The sequence below is a fragment of the Vigna angularis genome, chromosome 3, assembly GCF_016808095.1.
Source record: "Vigna angularis cultivar LongXiaoDou No.4 chromosome 3, ASM1680809v1, whole genome shotgun sequence".
Classification (NCBI taxonomy): Eukaryota; Viridiplantae; Streptophyta; class Magnoliopsida; order Fabales; family Fabaceae; genus Vigna; species Vigna angularis.
Genome location: NC_068972.1, coordinates 25687701 through 25695962, shown reverse-complemented (window position 1 = coordinate 25695962; position 8262 = coordinate 25687701). Strand labels below are relative to the sequence as shown.

General features: G+C 44.8%; 1 pseudogene; it reads left to right on the top strand.

Annotated features, from left to right (window-relative positions):
- Positions 1 to 319: 319 nt before the first annotated feature.
- Positions 320 to 7391, top strand: LOC128195833 (uncharacterized; annotated as a pseudogene).
- The last annotated feature ends 871 nt before the right edge of the window (positions 7392 to 8262 follow it).

Below are 8262 nucleotides of genomic sequence, written 5' to 3'. Positions count from 1 at the left end.
AATCCCTCATCACTCGGGCTAGAAATTGATGTATTTAGAGATCTTTATGATTTGTTTCCTTTAAGAAATGTAATGAACTTGTTTCCCTTTAAATGAAAGGTGTGGGATGTTGTTTAGCATCTGCTTGTGTTAATTTCCATCAGTGATGTCATTACAATCTTGTGGTTTCCCCCTATTACTAGCATGCATCATCCTTTCTTTTGTTCAGCATGTTTCATTTCCATCTAATTAATTAAAATAATAAAACAGTACGCGTGAGAAAAAAACGACGACCAAATTTCCACGACATCCCTACCGGACCCGGGCAAATTCAAAAGCCATGGCGAGCTGGGAGGAGTCACAGGAGTCCCTCAAAACGGATGTTGGCCAGTTGAAGGACCAGATCGGCCAGATCTTGGCGACGCTTGAATCCATGAAGACTACTGGAGAGTCTTCATCTGCGCATGTTGGGGGGAATGCTCACCCTTATCCCCCAATGTTCAACGCTGCGAGCCAATATGTTCCTTTCCCACTGTATGGTTTACCTCCGGGTTACGCTCCTCCTATAGGAGAGTACTCAGAAGCTGAGCACGCTTCATTCTCGTTCTCCGCGACTGTCAATATACCACCAATCGGCACTCAGGGACCTGTCTTAGTGTCGGCTCCCATGGTGGGCACGGGAATGAATGAGACCACGACAACTGATGGAATTCGGGTGACCCCAGTACCGCATGTGGTTACTAGGGAGGATTCTTCAGCCGAAGCTGCACAGCACGCCACGATGGTTGGGGGATTCGGTAGCCTCGTTGGAGCTACGGGTAGGTTGGAAAGTCTGGAGGCGAGGTTGAGAGTTGTTGAGGGAGTTGAGAGCTACGGATTTGGAGATGCGGCCAGATTGAGTTTGGTTCCGGGCTTGAAAATCCCGCCTAAGTTCAAGGTGCCGGAGTTTGAAAAATATAGGGGTAACACTTGCCCTAAAAGCCATGTGACCATGTACTACAGAAAGATGGCGGCGTATGCTCATGATGAGCAGCTACTCATCCACGTTTTCCAGGAAAGTTTGGCTAGGGTGGCATTGAACTGGTACACCCACCTGGAGCCATCCCGAATTCGTTGTTGGGCGGATCTAGCTGTTGCCTTCGTGAAACAATATGTATACAATACTCATGTTGCTCCGGACCGTCTGCAGCTGCAGAATATGACAAAAAAGGACAATGAAACTTTCAAAGAGTACGCCCAACGATGGAGAGAGTTGGCTGCGCAAGTTGAGCCGCCGTTGTTTGATAAGGAGATGGTGTCGATGTTCGTAAACACACTCCAGCCGCCATTTTATGAGCATATGGTTGGGAATGTGTCTGTCAATTTTGCTGACACCATCATCATTGGTGAGAGGATAGAAATTGGATTGAAAAACGGGAAGATAGCATATGGCCCACCTGCAGCTACAAACTACAAAAAGCCCAGCTTCAATCAGGGGAAGAAAAAAGAGGGGGAGGTACATGCTGCGTCGGTAATGCCTGTGTGGAGAGGACGAGCTCCCGATCCTAATTATCGACCATACTTAAACCCACCTCTTTATGCTGCTAACACCACGTTTGCTCACCAAGCTAGGCCTCAACAACAACAAGCGTATTATCCACCGCAGCGTATCCCAACCGAAGCTTCAAGACCGGCCGCAAACATGGGCCCAAATCTGAATGTGGGTCACAACAACAACCCAAGGGGAAATCAATTTGTTAGGTTCACCCCAATCCCTATGACCTACACTGAATTGTTACCTAACCTAGTCAAAAAGGGTCTGGTCGCCATTTGCCCGATGAAGCCTGTACAGCCGCCGTACCCCAGGGGTTATGACGTAAATGCCAGGTGTAGTTATCATGCAGGAGGCGTTGGCCACTCGACCGAAGGATGTATGGCTCTCAAATACAAAGTTCAGGCTCTGATAGATTCGGGTTGGTTAAAGTTTCAAGAGGACCAGCCCAGCGTCGATACTAATCCATTGTCCGGGCACGGGAGTTCCTCGACGAACGCCGTCGAGGTTGGAAACCATGATCTGATAAGAGATGTGGGCGAAATCCGAAGTTCTAGGAGGTTTATCTTTGAAGCTTTGTTGAAGAAGGGCCTAGTGAAGGGCGATTATGATCTGGGTATAGCGTGCGCACTCCATCCGGAGGCCGGGCACTCTATTGAGGAATGTATGGAATTCAAGATTTTTCTACAAGACTTACTTGATAGAAATCTGATGCAAGTGTGCCGCAAGGTCAGAGAGGAAGAAGTATTTACACAAATTGGTGGAGAATCTGATGTGACTCTACCCGAACCCTTGGTGATCCATTTTACTAGGACCACCCCTGCACTGGTAACTGAAGGAAATCCGTCTGTTGTCATCCGAGTGCCAACTCCTTTCCCTTATAAGAACGAGAAAGCCGTCCCATGGAGATATGGGGCAACTGCATTAGATGAGGGAGAATATGCAAATCCGACTGTGGAAAACATATCAGGCATTGGTGGAATGACCAGAAGTGGTCGAATCTTTACACCACCAGAATTGGCGAGAGAAAGAACCAATGATAGGGAAGCAACAATGGCTGCAAAAGCAAAGGAGTTCTTGAGGGGGAAGAACGTGGAGGCCGAGGAAACCCCCGACAAAGAGGAGAAGAGGGAAATATCTGAAGAAGAAGTTGGGGAATTCCTAAAGTTCATACAGCAGAGTGAGTACAAAGTGGTGGAACAGTTGAACCGCATGCCTGCCCGGATCTCCTTGCTAGAATTACTCATGCACTCTGCCTCCCACCGAAAGTTGTTGATGAAGATACTCAGTGAGGCTCATGTGGAGCAGGATATTTCTCTGAACAAGTTCGAGGGCATTGTTGGCAACATCGTTGCTAATAATTACCTCACCTTCACTGATGAAGAGATACCTGTTGAGGGGAGAGGTCATAACAAAGCCCTTCATGTCTCTGTGAAATGCCTGGATCATGTGATGGCACGTGTCTTAGTGGATAATGGATCCTCCCTGAACGTCATGCCAAAAGCAACCTTGGAGAAGCTACCCAGTGACGGAACGCATATGAAACCAAGTTCTATGATTGTGAGAGCCTTTGATGGTAGTAAGAGGGAAGTGATGGGAGAGGTAGAACTACCAGTCCAAGTCGGTCCGTGTGTCTTTCAAGAGACATTCCAAGTCATGGACATCCTCCCGGCCTATAGTTGCCTGTTGGGTCGCCCATGGATCCATTCTGCAGGGGTTGTGCCTTCTACACTACATCAAAAGTTGAAGTATGTTATGGGAGACAAGCTGGTGATAGTGGCAGGAGAGGAGGATTTCCTGGTGAGCGGACCATCATCCTCCCGTTATATTGAAGTAGCCGAGGAAGCTCTCGAGACAACTTTCCAATCTCTAGAGATCGTGGGAAACACCTATGTGGAGCCATTCGCGGTCAACCCGCATCTGTCGCGTGCTTCTATCATGATGGCCAAAGTCATGCTAAAAGAAGGTTATGTGCATGGGAAAGGTTTGGGTAGGTATGGACAGGGGCGAGCATTCCCTCTGGAGGTCGTCGAGAACAAGAATAGGTAAGGCCTGGGATACAAGCCCACCAAGGAGGATAGGAGAAGGCTGATAGAAGAAAGGAGAGAGCGCAGTCTGGCTCGGATGGAAAGACGGGAGCCCAAAGTGGGAAGAATTCGTATCTGTGACCTCAAGGAGAGCTTTCGCAGCGCTGGTTGGGTTAACGTTGGCCACATAGCAGCTGTGGGAGATGAAGATGGATCGGAAGGCTCCAGTTTCGTGTGGGCCTGCTCCCCGGATGCACGACTCGACAACTGGAAGATGCTGGATTTGCCCGTGATGCTTAATTTGAATGAGATGTAATAACTTTAATTAATCCTATAGCTTTACCCGGGGCTTTAGGATTCATGACTTACGGGTTGACGCTTTTAGTTTGTTATGCTCAGCGCGATAATCAAAGTGTGTTCGTTTGTGTTTTATCATCATTTTGCATTCCTCGTCGTTTTTCCGTTTATTTATTTCCTTTTCATAAACTCAAATAATGCAGATATGACAATGAATGTTTTGAAAGTAATTATGTCGATATTCCTGATTTTGGGCGCCCTGTCAATAATACGGAAAATGATTGTGATGATGACCCGGAACCCCCTCCTGAACTGTTGAGACTAGTGGAACAAGAGTGTAAGGAGATGAAACCTCACCAGGAAGATGTTGAAGTACTCAATTTAGGGAATGAGGATGAGGTAAAGGAGGTGAAGATCGGTACAGCCATGAAAGCAGAAGTGAAAGAAAAATTGCGTGTCTTATTGAGGGAGTTTAGGGATGTGTTTACTTGGTCTTACAATGACATGCCAGGCCTCGATACAGATATTGTACAACACAAACTCCCACTCAAGCCGGAATGCCCACTGGTAAAGCAAAAGCTAAGAAGAATGAAACCGGAAATGTCCTTGAAGATCAAGGAGGAGGTACAGAAGCAATTCGATGCAGGGTTTCTAGCTGTGGCGAGATACCCAGAATGGGTAGCAAACATTGTACCGGTGCCTAAGAAGGATGGTAAAGTTCGGATGTGTGTCGATTATCGAGATTTGAATCGCGCAAGCCCAAAGGACAATTTCCCATTACCACACATCGACACCCTAGTTGATAATACAGCCAAGTATTCACTGTTTTCGTTCATGGATGGTTTTTCGGGGTATAACCAGATCAAGATGGCACCAAAAGATATGGAAAAGACGACGTTTATTACATTGTGGGGCACATTCTGTTATAAAGTGATGTCTTTCGGACTCAAGAATGCTGGGGCAACATATCAAAGGGCGATGGTGGCACTTTTCCATGATATGATGCACAAGGAGATTGAAGTTTATGTGGACGACATGATCGCGAAGTCCGAATCAGAAGAAGAACACGTCCTCAACTTGAGAAAGTTATTCGAGAGATTGAGGAAGTATAAGCTTAGGCTGAATCCCGCCAAATGTACGTTTGGAGTGAAATCCGGGAAATTGTTGGGCTTTATTGTCAGCTAGAGGGGGATAGAGGTGGATCCAGACAAAGTGCGAGCGATAATGGAAATGCCTGCGCCTAAAACGGAAAAAGAAGTTCGAGGGTTTTTGGGTAGATTGAATTACATTGCTAGATTCATCTCCCAATTAACTGCTACTTGTGAACCACTGTTCAAGTTGTTACGGAAGAACCAGGCTGTGGTGTGGAATGAGGATTGTCAGGCCGCTTTTGAGAGAGTCAAACAATACTTACATGACCCTCCTGTATTACGTCCACCAGAACCAGGAAGGCCACTCATTTTGTATTTGACTGTATTGGACAAGTCAATGGGTTGTGTATTGGGTCAGCATGATGAGGATGGCAAAAGAGAGCACGCTATATATTACTTGAGCAAGAAGTTCACAGACTGCGAACAACGATATTCATCGTTAGAGCGGACTTGCTGCGCATTGGCATGGGCCGCTCATCGTTTAAGGCAATACATGTTGAGTCATTCCACATGGTTGATATCCAAGATGGATCCTATCAAGTATATTTTTGAAAAGCCTGCTCTTACTGGAAGGATAGCTCGATGGCAGATGCTATTGTCAGAGTACGACATCGTATATGTCACTCAAAAATCTGTCAAGGGTAGCGCACTAGCAGAATACCTGGCTCATCAACCCCTTTGTGATTATCAACCAATGCAACCTGAATTTCCCGATGAGGATATCATGGCTTTATTCGAAGAGAACAAAGAAGACCGAAACGAAAAAGCATGGACAGTGTTATTCGACGGAGCCTCGAATGTGATGGGACATGGAATAGGGGCAGTGCTTATCTCCCCGGAGCGTCAGTATATACCAATGACGGCAAGGTTGTGTTTTAGCTGCACAAATAACATCGCTGAATATGAAGCCTGTGCCATGGGTATTCGAGCAGCAATTGAGTCTAAGGCGAAAATTCTGGATGTGTATGGAGATTCAGCTTTGGTCATCCATCAATTGAAAGGAGAATGGGAGACTAGGGATACAAAATTAATTCCCTACCAAGCTTACATCAGGGGATTAATGGAGTATTTCGATTCGATCACATTTAACCATATACCGCGAGAAGATAATCAATTAGCAGACTCACTGGCTACCTTGTCGTCAATGTTTGAGGTTGATCAAGATGCAGAATTACCAAGAATCAAAATGAAAAGCCATGCAGAGCCAGCATATTGCCACTTCATCGAGGAGGAGTTAGACGGTAAACCTTGGTACTTTGATATCAAGCGTTATCTTAAAACCCGAGAATACCCTGAGGATGCGTCTGAAAACGATAAAAGAGCACTAAGAAGGTTGGCCGACAGTTTCATCTTAAGTGGGGATGTTTTATACAAGAGAAACCATGACATGGTTCTCCTTAGATGTGTGGATGCAAAGGAAGCCGAGTTGATATTGAAAGAAGTGCACGAAGGCACATTTGGTACACACATGAATGGACATTCGATGGCTAGGAAGATCTTAAGAGCTGGTTACTTCTGGTTGACCATGGAAAATGACTGTTGCATACACATGAGAAAGTGTGAGAAATGTCAGATATATGCAAATAATATCAATGTGCCACCCACTACTCTGAACGTGTTGTCTGCACCATGGCCATTTTCGATGTGGGGAATAGATGTCATCGGAGCTATAGAACCAAAAGCGTCAAATGGACATCGCTTCATACTAGTCGCAATCGACTATTTCCCCAAGTGGGTTGAGGCTGCTTCGTATGCCAACGTAACTAGAAAGGTTGTGGTTAGATTCATAAGGAAGGAGTTGATCTGTAGGTATGGGCTACCTAACAAGATCATCATTGATAACGCTACCAACCTGAACAATCAGATGATGGCGGAGTTATGTGAAGAATTCAAAATTCACCACCATAATTCCTCTCCTTATCGTCCAAAGATGAATGGGGCAGTAGAGGCTGCTAACAAGAACATCAAGAAGATTGTGCAGAAGATGGTGGTCACCTACAAGGACTGGCACAAAATGCTTCCTTTCGCTTTGCACGGATACCGCACATCAGTACGAACATCAACTGGGGCCACGCCGTTCTCGCTAGTGTATGGGATGGAAGCGGTACTTCCATTTGAGGTCGAAATTCCCTCCTTACGCGTGTTAATGGAAACTAAGTTAGAGGAAGCTGAGTGGGTTCAAACCCGATTCGACCAACTCAACCTTATCGAAGAGAAAAGGTTAACAGCAGTGTGTCATGGACAGCTGTATCAAAGGAGAATGAAAAAGGCGTTTGACAAAACTATGAAGGGCCGTTTGTGGTGAAGAAAGCATTCTCTGGTGGGGCACTAATTCTCACAAGGATGGATGGGGAGGAATTACCGTTACTGGTTAATTCTGATGCGGTAAAAAAGTTCTATGTATGATGATTCCGTGATAGGGGTTGCCGTTAGCGAATATTAACATTGCCTTTTAAATTGTTGTAATCTGTGTTATTTCATTCAATAAATACCGCATATTAAATTTTTGTTCATACTTTCTGAAATTATTGCATGTCGCGCTGAGCTGTTTAGGTAAATAAAGAGGAATGAAAACGAAAATAATTGAACGAATGTCAATAAAAGCATCATGGGTATTCAGTCGGCTTAGCTCGGTCCTGGTGGGTGTCGTAAAAAAAAATAAAAATAAAAAAAATAAAAATAAAAATAAAAAAAAAGAGAGCAAAAGAAAAGACACATGTTGAATTCGTTGTCAATGAGGTTGTCAAGGGCGTAGTGTTTTCGAAAAGCAAAATAAATTTTGAAAATACCAAAGTTGGGTCTTCTCCTGATGCAAGGTTTCGGGGGTAACCATCGTTCTTTTCCGGCTAGAGCATTTGCATTCATACTACTTGAACCCTCAACCTTTTCGTTTCCCATTAAAACAAAGGATTGTCATGAATACAATACTGGGGCAGTGTTCATCATGGTACACATCCCCAACGATATGTTGATTGGGAGATAAAAAAAATATAAAAAAAAAAGAGGAAAGAAGAGAAAGAAAAAACAATGAAGTCGATGTGTCAACCACTACCGAGTTTTATTCCAGGGCTAAAGTCGTGAGAAAGTAAGGTAAGCAAAGATTCAGAGTGACGTGTGGCCATTTTTTTTTCTTTATCCAAACGTTAAAAGAAGTTTATCCAATTGCACCCCTTTGAACCATAAATTATAATTGTTTTCATCACCCTTGACAAGAATCATTAGCACATCGATGTCAACCTAAAGGGTACATCAAGGGCATCCGAAATCAAGGAGGGGA